General features: G+C 39.1%; 1 protein-coding gene across 2 annotated transcripts in view; it reads left to right on the forward strand.

Annotated features, from left to right (window-relative positions):
* The first annotated feature begins 2,868 nt into the window (after positions 1 to 2,868).
* Positions 2,869 to 15,348, forward strand: part of immp2l (inner mitochondrial membrane peptidase subunit 2) — a 77,098-nt gene continuing 64,618 nt past the window's right edge. For both annotated transcript variants that reach the window (XM_023280914.3, XM_035953137.2), the window contains exon 1: positions 2,869 to 3,003. The gene's annotated coding sequence lies outside the window, so the exon portion shown is untranslated. The remainder of the gene's footprint in view (positions 3,004 to 15,348) is intronic.

Raw genomic sequence — 15,348 nt, forward strand, 5'->3', positions numbered from 1 at the left:
ATCCACCCTATCGCTAAGGCTGAGCCCAGGAACTCTATCAAGGAAACTCTTTTTGGCCACTTGTATCTATGATCTCATTCTTTCACTACCCAGAGCTTGACCATAGCTGAGTGTTGGAACACAAATTGACAGCTCAGTTCTTTCATCATGACAGTCAGGAACAATATTACTGCGGACACTGTGTCAGTCTGCGCATCTCAGGCTTCTATTTTTTTCTTGTGAACAATTTCCGATAAACTTCATCTCTTTCACTTGGGGTGAGTAGGGTATGCTGACCTGGAGGCTGCGCTCTCAGGACTCTAGGACCCTGGTGTTTGTTCATCTGCTGAGTTGGATGCCAAAGGAAGTAGCAATATTTCTCTCCATGATGGATGACAGCCACAAGGTGAGTATTGCTTGTGAATTGTTTAATTGTTTAACGTTATAAACATTTCTGATGTCTTCATTTGTGACGCAAATCTGTTAACCTGCTACACTGAGAAACAAACTATGTTTGAACTCATTAAACCTGCAAACTGTTTCGTTTCATCTCATGAAAGCTGCTGTAAAAGCAACTTAGCTTGTTTGCTGATCTGTTTCATTGAGTCACAGTGCAATGTTTTCCAGCTTAACTCCAAGATGATGATAATTAACTGCAGCCAGCACATTAATTAATATTTCATCAGAAGCATGTTGAAATGATCACTGTCTGTCAGCTACATGAAGCAGCAATAACCTTCAATGTGAATGTTTAATACTCATTGTTTTACACTTTGAATGATGTTAGTAATGTTGCAGACATTTGAACTTGTCACAGTAGAGTAACAAAATAATCACATAGAGTTCACAAACAACCACCAAGAGACTTAAAACAGCCACAAAGAGACACAAAAACTGTTAAAGAAATAGACAAATAGATTCAAACCAATCACTGAGGTAAAAATTATCATAAAGAGACACAAAAGCTGCTAAATAACTCAGACTTACTACATTGACATGTGAAATGACCACACAGAGGTCAAAACATCTCCAAAAGATTAAATGACCACAGATATGCCCAATTTGACTAAAAACAGAATCAAAATTAGCACAGACTCAAAACAAACATTAAGTAACACAGAATGACAACAAAGGTTTTCCTTGGTGTGTTCCTCATCTCTGCTTCCTCATCTCTGATTTTCCATGACACTTCATTAGCTTCCTGTAAAATCCAAAATAAAAAGTCCTTCTCTCATATAAAACTCTTAATGACCAAGTTCCATCTTATTTTAAAGACCTTATTGTACCATATCATGCTAACAGAGTTCTTCACTCTCAGGTTGCTGGTTTGCTTGTTGTCCTTCAGTTATCAGCTCTTCTGTTGTAAAATCAGCTCCCTGTTTGGGTTTGGAAGGCAGACAACCTCTCTACTTTCAAGGTTAGGCTTAAAAGCTCATGCTTCGACAAAGCTTGAAGTTAGCGCTAGTCAGGATCACCTGAGCTGTCCCTTAGTTATGCTGCTGTAGGTTTAGACTGCTGTGGGGTTTCCCATGATGCACTGATCATCTCTCATTAAATGTCACTAAGTTGGGGTCTTCTCGCTCTCTTCCTTATTGCTGTAGCCTCTTCCATTGCCCTCTTCAGCTCTGGCAAACCAATCATTGCTGGTTCACACTAAATGTGTCACTACCAATGTACCAGAGTGGGAATATCGTGACAGAAAACAGATCTGATTCACTGGGAATTAGTGGAGGACAACGCTGGGGATGTGGGGATCAAGGAACTATGGCAGAACAAAGAGAAGCTACTACTGACGAATGATAAACAAGGAAGCAAAAGAACTTCCATAGAAGAACTAGCTGATGAGATTGCAATCTGGTACCAAGTGTTGGTTTGAGCCACACTTTATGAAGCAGAGTAGATGATTAAGGCAGGTGAGCTGGTGTTCAAACTGAGAACACACACGCACGCACGCACACACGCACACACGCCACACATGCATGCACACATGTGCGCCCACACATGCATGCACGTACACGTACACACACACACACACACACACACACACACACACACACACACACACACACACACACACACACACACAAACGCCTGGGGAAAGGAGGAGGGGAAAGCTGCTAGTTCAGCAGAGGTGGAATCATGGGTCCTGACCTGCTGCTGATGGACTTAATCAGTGTTGTGTTAACTTGTTTAGTTTGATATTATCTGACATTGCCTTTACATAAAAAAGACCTGCCCTCCTGCTGCTGGTTCTGACACTACTATAGTAGTACAGGCTGATGTCTCACATCGGCCTGTTTAGTCACACACTGTAATTGAGCATCAATTTGTTTTGTTTATATAACCAGATTTTTGACTGTATTTACATCCTGTTCTTCTTTGATATATCTGTACCATGCCTCACTTTGTACCTCCAGTGGCCCGATTCCCTCCATTAGGCTTTCAAATAATCAAACCTGGATGTTTCCAGCAATTAACTGTTGCATAGCAATTAAATGCTCAGCATCTACAGTGTTCCTTCCGTTTAGACACGTAAAAGATGTCATCATGCACAGAGCCGCCCACATAAATCAATGTCAACCAACAGTCACAAGGGCTCCTGTACTTCTGCTGTTTCTGTCAGACTCCTCTATAGTGCAGAAAACAAGCATACGCATACACTTATTTTTGCAATTATTGCAAAGTTCTTCTGCCATTCCTCTGACAGAGGAAACACTTTACTGTTCAATTTAAAAATAATGCAATTATTGAGAGGTGACAGTTTTCAATCCTGATATTTTAATGATAATGTGCAGGGAGCAAATTTAGGATGAAATGTGAAAATCATTATTTTTTTTTTGCATTGACTTAATATTAATTAATTCTGACTAATTTTATTTTTCTATTACAGTGCTAGTCAAATGAGCCCTACACATGAATCCCTGTTAATACTCATCTCCTGAAATCGGAAACGACCGGCTTTAGGACCCGGGTGGGGGCGAAACGTGTAGTCCGACAAGAAAAAGACCTAAACTCCAGTCGCTGGTAAGTGTGCTAGCTGCTCCAGCTTTAGCATCAGTTTCACAGCTGAAGTTATCCATTTAAACGTTTGTACAGGATTTATAACTTCTTTCCAGCGTGTTTCACTGACCCGCACTCACCGAAATCTCTCTGCGATCACGACAATGTTTGAAAAGTTAGTTCGCCGGTTAGCAGCAGCATTTAGCTGTTAGCACCAGGTCAGCTGTGAAGTGACAGCAGCGGCAGCATGGTCGGAGAAGCCTAAAGGTGGAAAACGGAGGTTGTTTGAGGGCAAATGTTGTTAAGGTGAAATGAAGGGATGCTGCTGTTTCTGTCACTGGCTACATTAAGAAGGGAGCCTCTCTTGGTTTTGTGGAGAAAGTTTGTCATTGCCGGTGTTTAGGGCTGCAAGTAATACTTATCCACATCATTCTCCTGATTGTCTCGATTAATCATCAGAAAATAAAGAAAAATGCGTGCTAAAATTACCCACTGTCCATGGCGATGTCTGCATATGTCTTGATGTATTTGGCTAACAGCACCACACAGAATGATATTTAGTTCATTAGTGAAAAAAATGAGGAGGCATTAAATCCTGACAGTTAAGGAACCAAAATCAGGAAAAGTTTTCTACATGAAAAATTACTAAAATGATTATTTTATCATCAAAATATCATCAAGATGTTGATAAAATTTCACTTGATCTGATAATAGGTTAATCAGCTATCCATTGCAGCTCTACTGCTGTTATCCAGAGACTGACACTCGGTGGAAAGTAACCATAAGTCCCAGTCCATCACTTGAGTATAATTCTGAAGTTGTTGTACTTGGGTGTCTCTATTTTTGTGTTACTTTACATGGCATTTGGAATATGTGCAAATTAGTTGCTTTTCTTTGGCTTAGATGATACTAAACTGAACATGTTTTGGTTTTTGATGATAGTCATTGCCTGTGTACGTGACCTGAGGGCTTCCATTGTATAAATCTGCTCGACAAAAACTAAAGCCCCAGTCAGAGGTAACTGGTATCACAAAGGTGGTTATCAACTTTCTTTGTTAACTTGGGATTTCTGCTTCAAATTCTGTGCGGGTTCACATAAAAGTGCAACGTAATTAGAATATAATGATATATTATCAGACATTGTTCAAAGTGAAAATACATATATTCTAGACTCAGTACACATAAATGGAAATATTTCAAGCCTTTATTTGTTTAAGCTTTGATTATAGCAGCGTACTGTTCATGAATCCCCCCAAAATATGAAAATATTACACAGAGGGCCACAGAGATGCCAATCAAGCAAGAACCCCTAGACGCTCCCACACAGTCCTGAGAGGAGCTCCAATCACCTACTTAGATGCCTGCAAAGAGCATTTAAGTTCTCAGTCTGGTTCGGTACACACAACCGCAATTATGGAGAAGACTGCTGACTTGAAAGCTGTCCAGAAGACAATCACTGACACCCCCCACAAGGAGAGTACCAGGCAATGTTGCTGAAATGGCTGCTGTTCTCTGAGTGCTGTATCAAAGCATATTAATAGAAAGTTAACTGGAAGGAAGAAGTGTGGTTGGAAAAGGTGCATACGCAAAAGGAATGACAGCAGACTCGAGAAGATGAAAGAAAAAGCAGATTCAAGAATGTGGGGGAGATTCACAAGCAGTGGACTGAGGCTTGAACCAGAACCACCACAGACAGACATGTCTGGGAAATGGGCTATAAGTGCTGAATTCTTACTGTCAAATCACTCCTGAATACCCAAAAAACATCAGGAGTGTCTTACCTAGGCTAAGCAGAGAAAGAACTGCATCGTTGATAAGTGGTCCAAAAAACTAATTTCAAATTAAAGTAAATTTTGCATGTCTTTTGGAAATCAAGGTTCCAAAGTCACAGGATCAAAGTTGATTGAAGTCCAGTGTGAAATTTCCACAATCAGTGATGATCTGGGTGCCATTTCATCTGCTGCTGTTGCTGTTATAATCAAGCCTAAAATCAACATAGTCATCTACAAGCAGATTTTGGAGCACTGCATCCTTTTGTCAGCTGAAATGGAGATTTTGTCTTCCAGCAGGACCTGGCATCTCCCCACACTGCCAAAACCACTGAGAAAGGCTTCACGGACCATGGTATTACAGTGCAAGATTGGCTAGCCTACACACCATATCTGAACCCTATAAAAAATCTGTGGCATATTGTCAGGAGGAGAATGGTTATGAGCTGTACGCTGTTATCATCAAAGTTACAGCAAACAAAGGCTTGAAATGTTTTAGTTTGTGTACTGAGACTAGAATATATATATATATATATATTTCACTTTGAGCAATGTTTGATGAAAAATATTTAACCTTTTCCATCATATTTTAATTATGTGAGATGCACTTGTAAACAGAGATGTTTGGCACATCGTTTGATTCTTCTTCCACACAAAATGAAATGATTGTTTCCCACCTACTTCTGTCAGAAGGTTGTTATAGTGGAGAGCTACGAAGGCTATAAAAAAAATTGAGTGTAACATACGCTGCTACTACAAATGATGCAATACTGGAATGCTGGTAGAAAACTGGTAAACAATCAGTGCAGTTGCTTATTTCTACTGACAGCTGCACATTATAGTTGTTAAGCTTTAAACTTCATATATTCAAACATGATATTGTACTGAAGTGTGTTTAGGTCTGACACTGTCCCATAATGAAGGGTATTGCTTTATTTTTTGGCCAAATCAAAGTGCAATTAATGTTACTCATTGAATATTCTCTGTAATAAATACCAATAATCAATTTTCTAAGCTTCTGTTCTATCAGCTGAAGTACCAGCAGTGTAAATGGACTGAGCAGCAAATCAGGATAAAAAATAAAACCATATTTGTGTGATTCCTGCATTACCAGCTGAATACATGTCGAGTTCCCATGGCAATGCAATAAACACAGTGTTACCATACTGTACCTATACGGCTTCATTCAGTGGGATTAGTAATACCCAGCTGATTTAGGGTGAAGACAGGGGACACCCTGAACAGGCCACCAGTCTATCACAGGGCTACATATAGAGACGAACAATCACACTCACATTCACACCTATAGACAATTTAGAATCACCAGTTAACCTCAGCATCACCGAAGAACATGCAGACTCCACACAAAAAGACCCCAGGAGCCTCGAGCTGTGAGGCGGCAGCGCCAACCACCTGTTCTTCTTCTTCTTCTTCTTCATCTTCTTCTTCTGCTTCTTACTGTTATTACTCTTGTTATTATTGTCATTATTATTATTGTTGTTGTTTGTGTTAGTTTTGTTGGCATGAGGTAAAGTGCCTTGTCTAAGAATCAGATGTATTTTTTGCTTTAAATCTATGTTTTTTTTAATTGTACCCTCAGGCTGATGCCTTGCCAATCAAATTGGTGGTGTTGCAACAGAATTTCACTTTAGTGCTGCACAGTGTGCATTCAACAGTTTGTCTTTGTCAGTTGTTTTCTAAACCCGTAGTTAATAGCAACCGTTTTTGTATACATATACATTTGTTACCACTTTCCAAAGTAGTTCAGCCACTTGCTGCAAGTCAAATGAGTAAAATCTGCCAGATGTTAAGTGTAAACATTGGCAAGTAGCTCAGATTTGAAGATCCATTCCAAGGTTTTTAGAATCCATACTGAATCATTTTGCTGAAAACTGTACCAAATCAGAAAACTTTTCTCTCTCTCTCTCTCTCTCTTTCTCTCTTTTTCCATTGAACCCTAACATCTACATGATGCCCTTAGCCATGTTACAGATAGCTAAGTAGTTTTGTCCTCTGAACTTAAAATAGGTTAATGTAAATAACTGGTCGAGAGCCCAAACAGATAAAATTACACATTTCACCAAAAATGAAAAAAAAAAGAAAGAGAATGGATTCATGCAGTGAACGCTACTACGAAGCAGCATTGGGGGTTAGCGAAGTAACGTCAGTGTTAATTCTGGGTTCTCAGGACTATGATGGTTGTTTACCTCTAATTGACCCTCTAACATCTGACTGGCTCCATAAAGTCTTTTACTTGCTGCCCTCATAAGATTTGCATCACAATACTACAGATTTATTCTTTACTTGCTCCCAAGTCCATTTACCACCACCAGGACAGCAGCTAAAGTACAAAGGCTTAACCTGTCTTCCATGCAGTAAGAAGAGGCTACATGTTGCATATTTAATGGAGTATATGATTGTAATTATAGCTGGGTCTACTCTTGCCCTAATGATGGGGCAGTGATAATGATAAGTCACTCAATAACACAGCAGATAGTTTATCAAGCTTCCCTTCTGCAGTGGGTGCAACGAGTTATCCTGTGTTATATGTTTATATGCTTCATACTTGTTTAAGACTTTAGTTTGTTCTTGTGAGAGATATGCAGTTCTTGATCTGTGCATCTGTTGTGAACGCCACCATTTTAATGTGAACATGCATGATTTTCGACATCCAGGTTTGAATTAATGAGTTGATAGTCAGCCTTCAGCTTAGGGTGACTGCAATGTTAAGCTTAATAAAGCCAGGTAGAAAAAAACATATCCTGGGTATGTTAAACTTGCTTCATTGTACAGGGCCAGAGCTTTTTTCTCACTCCTTTCCTCTCGCATTTAATCAACACAGCACAGATTTAGCAGCTGATTCTTAGGAGCACAGGACTAAACTAAAAATTATCTAGAACGGAGTTCAAACTAGCTTCACCTTCAACAGCAGTAAAATGCTGCTACAGTGATGAATCTGCATCCATCATCCTAGTAGTGTGAGACTAAACCAGATTCAGTCACAGGAATCATTTTCATTTGTATGTTTACTGCTTGTACTGAAATATTTACATCTAAGTGTTTAAAAAGCTTTTCAATTGCACGATTTTGGGAAAAAATATAATGCCATTGGTTCTTATATGGAAACAGGCAACTGAGGTACTCCTCCCACCAAATGATGAACTAGCTGATACTGAAAATGTATCCATAACAGCTTGAAAGCAAGTAAAGCATATAACGATGTCTTCTTTTATTTTGCATTTGTGATTTATTTTTAACTTTTTTGTAGCTTTGTAGTAATTACAACTTGTAATTCTGTATTTGTTAGTGGAATGGCCTTTTTGTTAGGAATCATAAGAATTTGAATTTGTAATTCTAGATTTGTTTTCACAGAATACATAGAGCTGCAATAAAATTCCCACCATTGTAGGTAATGTTATGTTATCATGCTGCTAAAAGGCAGTTTGAGCAACAGGCTTGGTTAACTGTCAGATATTACATATCCAATCAGCAGAGCTGCTGTCGTCCTCGCTCACAAACATCACATTGATATGTTGCTGTGGACTCAGACAGCTGAACGATGTTTTCATTACTTTTTATTATACAAGCATGGAAAACAAAGGTACACAGTATCAGACAAAATGAAAAGAAGAAAAAAAATCCTATTTATATGAAGAATCTTTTTCAAAACTGAAAGACGACAATTTGCTTCACACGTTAGAAAAGTACAATCAAAAAGGTTTCTGATAAAAGAGGTTGGAAGCAGTGTCAGTGTTTGTGAAATGTTTGCTGTTGCCCAGCCCTTATTGATTCTGAGAAACCTGAACTACACATATAGTGAATAACGGGCACCAGTGAGGTTGGTTTATGGCCGATATTACGCTGTAAGGTTCATCAGCCAATACATTTTCAGTTACACAGACACAGTAGGTACGTCATGCAAAGTCAAATGTCACACTCACTGAGGTAACTTGTGCCATGGTCAGTTAGTAACACCATGAAAATCCTTGTAGGTTATAATGGTCTATTGAGGATTAATGTTAATGAAAAACTTTCGTCTAGCACCACCATCAGGCCAAATCTTTTTTTATTTGGAGTTCTGATAGTACATGGATTTTGTTCTTCTATGAGTGCACCTCAATATTTCCCCAAATCTCTAAATCATATAGATTTGAGAGCCTAAATTGCCTGTACTTCATATTTTAATTACTAAATGCTAAGGGCTGTGTGTTCCCCAGCCCACTGTGAACTTGATAAGCAACAATAGTGACCCCCGTGGCCTAGTTAAGAGACATACTCTACCACACACCAATTCTGAAACAATTCTGAAAGGAGAAGCCCTAGACTTCCGTGCTCACCGCGGCGGCCCTCCTTCTCGTTGCAGTCTAGCCCTCCCTTGGCTGCTAAATAACCTCAGCAGGGAGGAGGCTGTGGTGCACTGGACAAAAAACTTTTAATGTTAACCTCTTGTGGTTAAGATTTAAAGACATAGCAAACTCAGAGTAAAATCTAATTTGTTGCACCCTCGTATCATTAATGTAAACATTTTACATCAAGTGCATTAGTGGCTCAGTCTGATTATTTTTGTTTGAAGTCTGTGTTGTCAAGTGGCATACAGCCTGTATATGGGTCCCAGAGTGACTGCTTGAGCTAATGACGGCATCACAGGCAGCCCAAACTATCCATTTGGCCTCCAAGGTGAGCAGAAACCAGGATTTTTGTAATGTTTTCCTTGCTGCAGTTGCTTAAAAAGCCATGTTTACTGTTCTGCATGAGAGACAAATCCCATTGTGTCCTTGGGCAGTGGGCCTAGATCCTTCCAGCTTACAGTCAACACTGACAGTAATTACCTTAGTTTTGGCTGAGTGAGCATGGTGAGGCTCGGCGAACTGGAGATGAATAGATATTTGATGATAAGGTTTAAGAGATTTTCCAGGAAATGACTTATTCCATATAAGTACCTCATACAAAGTCAGACGAAATGCCACACTCATTTGGGGGACTTTCAGTTACACCATTAAAGGTGGGACATAAAGCTGCCTAAATCAGTTGGTCAGTATGTCTAACACTTTGGCCAAAGCACAGAATCTTGGTATTAGAGAAACTTTGGTTGGTAATTTGTTGGGGTGGTTGTTTGAATTAGTAAAATCAGTTTAGCTTATTATAGTGTAGCCTGTTGTGTAAAGCTTTGTCTTGTTAAGTTGATTTAAATGTGTTATTTTATTTAACTCAATTGGCAATTCTTTGAAATCAAACATTTCAACATAAGTAATGGGGTCTAAATTTATTTACTCTGTTTGAAGAGACCAGTACAAAGACAATGTGTAAGGCAGTTTGTTGAATTGCAGTTGTACAGTGGCAGGGGCCAAATTCATTATTCATTTTAATGATATTGTTTTTATTATTATGAAAAGAAACATTTATGATTTATCTTGAAATGCAAATATAGTACAGACAGGTCTTTAGAGCTTTTGTTCTGAAACAGTGCATGCTAGAAAATCTTCTGTGTTTTGATGGGGGTTTCTTTAAAAACTTAATGTGTTGAGTGAACTGTCAGCAGTGGATTCATTTAATTCATAATTTAAGTCAAGTTTGAGCAGCTCATGTTAATCCTCAAAACACCAATTACTTTCTGTGTGCAGTGGGGACATTTGTGTTTAGACAAATTTAGTATTTCCTGATGAGAGTTGAACACACCACCAGAGAGTTACATATACTCTGTAACTAACCCTTCTACCTCTGGTTGAAGGACTAGTTATACACAGGGAGTTATAACATGCTTCGAACTCTGGATTGTGGAATTTTTGGTTTAGGTATGTTGAAAGTCCCTGCCAAATGCTCTAATTTTATTCTTATAAAAGCTGTATGAACCCTGATTAAAATGGAGCATAGTCTGTATGTTTTGTATGTGTGTATCTTTATTCTCTTAAATAACTTTAATGACCAATGCTGGCATATCAGCTAAATCATCATAGCATATCTACTTGCATAAAGCAAATCTAATCCAGCTACAGTTTATAAGTCTACAAATCTGCCCCCAGAAATGTGAAACTCTGTCTGTAGTGGCTTCCAAAGTGACTTTCAAAAAAAAGACAAGCGTCTGGATTTCTGTTACATAAACTGCTTTAGTGAACACAAAGGGAACTGCTGCTTCAGCTCATGGCACAGTATAGTACAACTAGCATAAACTAAACATTTTTCCGCACCTGTACGCGCTGTTGACTTCTCAAAATTCACTTGCTTGAACCCATGGGTAAACGGAGTCCCAAAGTTCAACTGACTCATTATTTCCATGAAATGTGCATTTTTATTTAACTTAATGATTTCTCACATTAACTGTGTTATATGAATTATCACCTCAGTTAATAAACATAACTTTATCAAATCGAGTCATAACATCCGCCCCTCCGATGAACTATATTTCATCTAATGTGCGGCAATGTGATCTTCTTGATTGGTGCCACTCCGGATTTATTTACAACCAGGATTGTGGTTAATTCTCCATCCTTCATTTTTCCCTGCAGATAAGCAACTGCACTGTCAGCCCTATCACTTGCATCACAAAGCACATGAAGTTTTAGAGTGTGGCTGTTCTGTGGTGTCACATCTGTTCTGTACCCCTGCAGTACAGACATCTGATGTAGTTGTGGAAGTTCTGAACACCGTTGTTGCCATTTCTGTGTTAGATCTGGTGATAATTCCTCATCCCATCTGAGCCCTCTCCCATATTTCCTGGGGGAGGCTGTAGCTGACAAGGAACAGCGTTAGCTTTTCAAGACTCCCAAAGCAACTAAAATATTCCTGACATCTTGCTCTGAGGGCTGGCTGAGTTGACATCGTAGTGCATGGTCTGCCTTTAGGAACCTTAACAGTAGTGTGGTGTGGCGACTTTGCTGCAGTCACCCTCCATAGGCATCCAGGTTTCACTTGCTTTATTCCTTTAATTTTTATTATGGTGAGATTGCTTTTTAGATTATTTTTTTAAGTTATGTGTATTGATGTATTTATTGATTTTTTTTCATTGTGTAAACAAGAAAATTATTACTTCTGTACCTTGACAAACAGGTTAAAATGGTTTCTCTCCCTGTCTTTATTAAAAATAAGTTGTTAAAAATGATAACTAATTGTCAACATCAGCTGAAATGAAACATTTTATCTTGACAAATTTTCAATTCTGTCACCCAGCCCTAATACAATAGCAGTCAACTGTAGCTACTCGTTTGTTTTTCTTTACATTTACTATTATTTGTAGTGTACAACAAAGCTGAAAACATCAAAACTATGAAAAAAAACATATAGAATTATGTCGCAAGAAAAACGTTTTAAAAAACTAAAATATGTTTTAACTAATATATAAAGGACTATGCGAGTGTGTGAGTGTGCATGTTCTTTGCATATCTTGACAACAGAACATCCAGTTCTGTTCATAGTTGGCAGCTGTATGCTGGGATATCTAGTGTGAGGTTGTTTGAATACACGTGAACATATAAAAAGCAAACATTAAACTGCAGTCCTAGCAGTGACTAAAGTACGGCTGTAGCAATGCAGCAAAGTCTTAAAATCATCAGTGATGTTAACTGTGAACACCAAAGATGACTATGCCCTCTCAAAGTGTGGATTCTCCTGAGAACAGCTAAACAATTTAGTAAAATTTTGTGGTGGCCACTGTGACAACTGTAAGCTGTCTCACTGTGATTTTTTAAAATGTGTTGTGTAGATACAAATTTTCACCTGACTGAATTATTGATAATATTGGTTTTTAAAATTTCAATCCCAGGAAAGAAAATGTGGTTTGGGGGTGGTTTCCTGTCAATAACTGCATATTATGATCTGGACATTTAGCCAGCAAGGTGAGAAACTTATTTTTCATGTTTCTGTGACTTTGATGTGGGACCTGCTGTGTCAGCCCCATTATTTCAATGTATTCACAGGAAATTACAGGAAACAAGGTCATTTTAATATGAGTGCTGTGCAGGAACAACTTGACTGTATAACTGAGTGGTAACCTTGAAACTTCGCATCAGTTTTCCTCCGATCATTCACTTGTTCTCTTTGAGGCAAATTATGCAGCAGGCTATATTGAAGTGTAATGGCAACATGTTTGTAATATGAAGCAGAGTTGAGCGGGCTGAGGCTGGAGCCGGCAGGAGGAGCAGAGCTTAAGGGCTTCTGCAGAGGTGAGGCCTGGTAGGGAGTGAGTTCAGAGAAAGTTACCAGAGCGATAGGAAGAAAACGGAGGCAGGAGGCTGGTAAGGCACAGGCAGAGCAAACAGAAACCAAAGCAGACTACAGAATGTGCTGACAGCTAAAACAAGACTGACCAGCAGAGTCTGTTCTATCAATGAATGCAGAACTGAGCCGGGCTTTTATGGCAAAGAATGATCAGTTGACCTGTGCAGCTGTCAACTCCTGCAATAAAAAAATTAACTATTCATGGACGAGACATAGACAGGGAGAAACTGCAAACTAGGCTGAAGTAAGGGGCATGATAGTTTTAGATAAATACTAATGACATTTGATGGCTTTGTTTCCAACATTTAGCAGGTTCTTCAGGATTTCAAATTTAAATATCCGTTATGTTGCACTATGTTTTAGTCAACGATTACATCTGTTAAATGATCACCAGTCCTGGTGATTGGAGACATAAGACAGGAAAATACAGGTTAGATTCTATTTTTTTAATCCCCAAAACAGATTACGCAGCAGTGCTGGCCATTTTCTGACTACAGGGGTGTTGATCCTGTACACCATGTTTGTTTCATCTGAAACCTTATGATGTGAAAGTAATAGCTGTAGTCGATCTTCAGAGTGACGACAGCGGATGTGGATGAGGCTTTGAGCTGTTAGTTGAAAGCAGCAGTGCATGGTTGCTGTTGCTGCTGACTGGTTGGTCATTTCACGCCTGTCTGGCCTCCCTGGAGTGAACCATGAAAAGCAAAGTGGTTGAAAAACTCTGTCTGAGAAGAACAGGCTCAGTGTGATGTGTTTTTGGTGTTCAATCACCAAACCAGCTGTGAAAATTGACAGGAGAACTTCTTTTTGTGAAGCCAGAGGTCCTGCGTGTTCTTGTCAATCAGACCCATGTAGTGATTAAGGTTCAATGTTACATAAGTTCAACTGGTACATGATGTCACGGGAGTCAGAGACCTAGGCACAGACAGAAAATACAGCAGACCACAAAGCAAATGTGCAGGGAATATGGAGTGGGAGCACAATGAGTGGATAAGGGCTAATGACTAGTGAGGGAGTTAAATGGGCAAACCAACTGAGACTAAGAACTACAAGACACAATGAAAACAAAGACTATTCAATGTACTCTAGCCACCTCTGGGAAGAACAAAGGGAACAACCCAATAGTAAGGAGAGGGACGATCCAGAAATACTAATGCTATGGGAACAAACAGAGATCAAACCATACAGGCTTGCTGCAAATTGAAAATACAATTCAGGCTTAATCCTAAGAATCCCAAGAGCCAAAGCAATGGAGCAGAATTACTTGGCTTGAGCTGACTGACTTGTCTGTTCAACAGTCTGGTGTCAAATGGTGAGCATAGCTAGCGTTTTACGGCAGGCAGTGGTGTCTAGTGGCAGGTGCTCCAATTGGAGCGCGCACGCGCGCACACACACACACACACACACACACACACACACACACACACACACACACACACACACACCCTTCACTCACATAAGGGGAAGAGGAAATAATGGAGAAGTGGAGGGCATGGTACATGAAGCAAAGCTGTCCTTTTGTTTGAAAAGGATACCCATTTAAAAATGATGTGGACTTGGTTTTATGCTTTGAGCAGTGAACAGACCACCTTTTTGTTTTGTGATAATTTGAGCTACTGCATACTTTTTAAGCCTTGGGTTTTTGGAAACTGTTGCAGTCAACTGTTACTTTTCTAAAACTGTCGTACTGAGTGCATTTGACCAGTGACTGAAGCTAAAAATGAATGATGACACAGCAGTTATGTAGTGAAGAAAAACATTTGTTACAATGAAAAAAGTGTCCGTTTGGAATATTGATGTCGATACATTTTCAGTGTCCATGTCATTGATGAATCATGATAGCCCAAGACTGATTAATTGTTTCACAGATTTTTCAAGCAAAAATTCCAATGTCTGTCATATCTGGCCATAAAATAGACTCCTGGGATTTGGATTGTTGATAAAATATAACAAGCAATTTGAACACATCATCTCGGTCTTTTATAGATTTCCAGGCATTTTTTTAAAAGAGATCAATTAACTTACTTAGAAAATTGTTTGAAGTTTAAATGATGATGGGATTTGTTACATACTGAAGGTCTTTATGTTGTTGAATACAATACAAACAGCAACTACTACAACTGAAGGCAAAAGGCAGCGCTTTGGTGTAGTGCTGTCGACGGCAACTAGATGCTGCTTTCAAAAAGTCACTGTCTTCAGATGACTCCCATTTAAGCATCAAGGTCTCTGTTGGAATACTGAGACAATAATTTGTTTCAGTCATTATAGATACAATCACTTAAATTCAGATTTTTAACCCTCTCAACTCCAAGAAGTCTTGGTGTGTTCTTTGCCACTGCCACATTTGTACTCACTGTGGGCTCATTTTCACTGCAATACAGAGTCTTGC

This window comes from Amphiprion ocellaris, chromosome 3 (assembly GCF_022539595.1).
Source record: "Amphiprion ocellaris isolate individual 3 ecotype Okinawa chromosome 3, ASM2253959v1, whole genome shotgun sequence".
In the NCBI taxonomy this organism is placed as follows: domain Eukaryota; kingdom Metazoa; phylum Chordata; class Actinopteri; family Pomacentridae; genus Amphiprion; species Amphiprion ocellaris.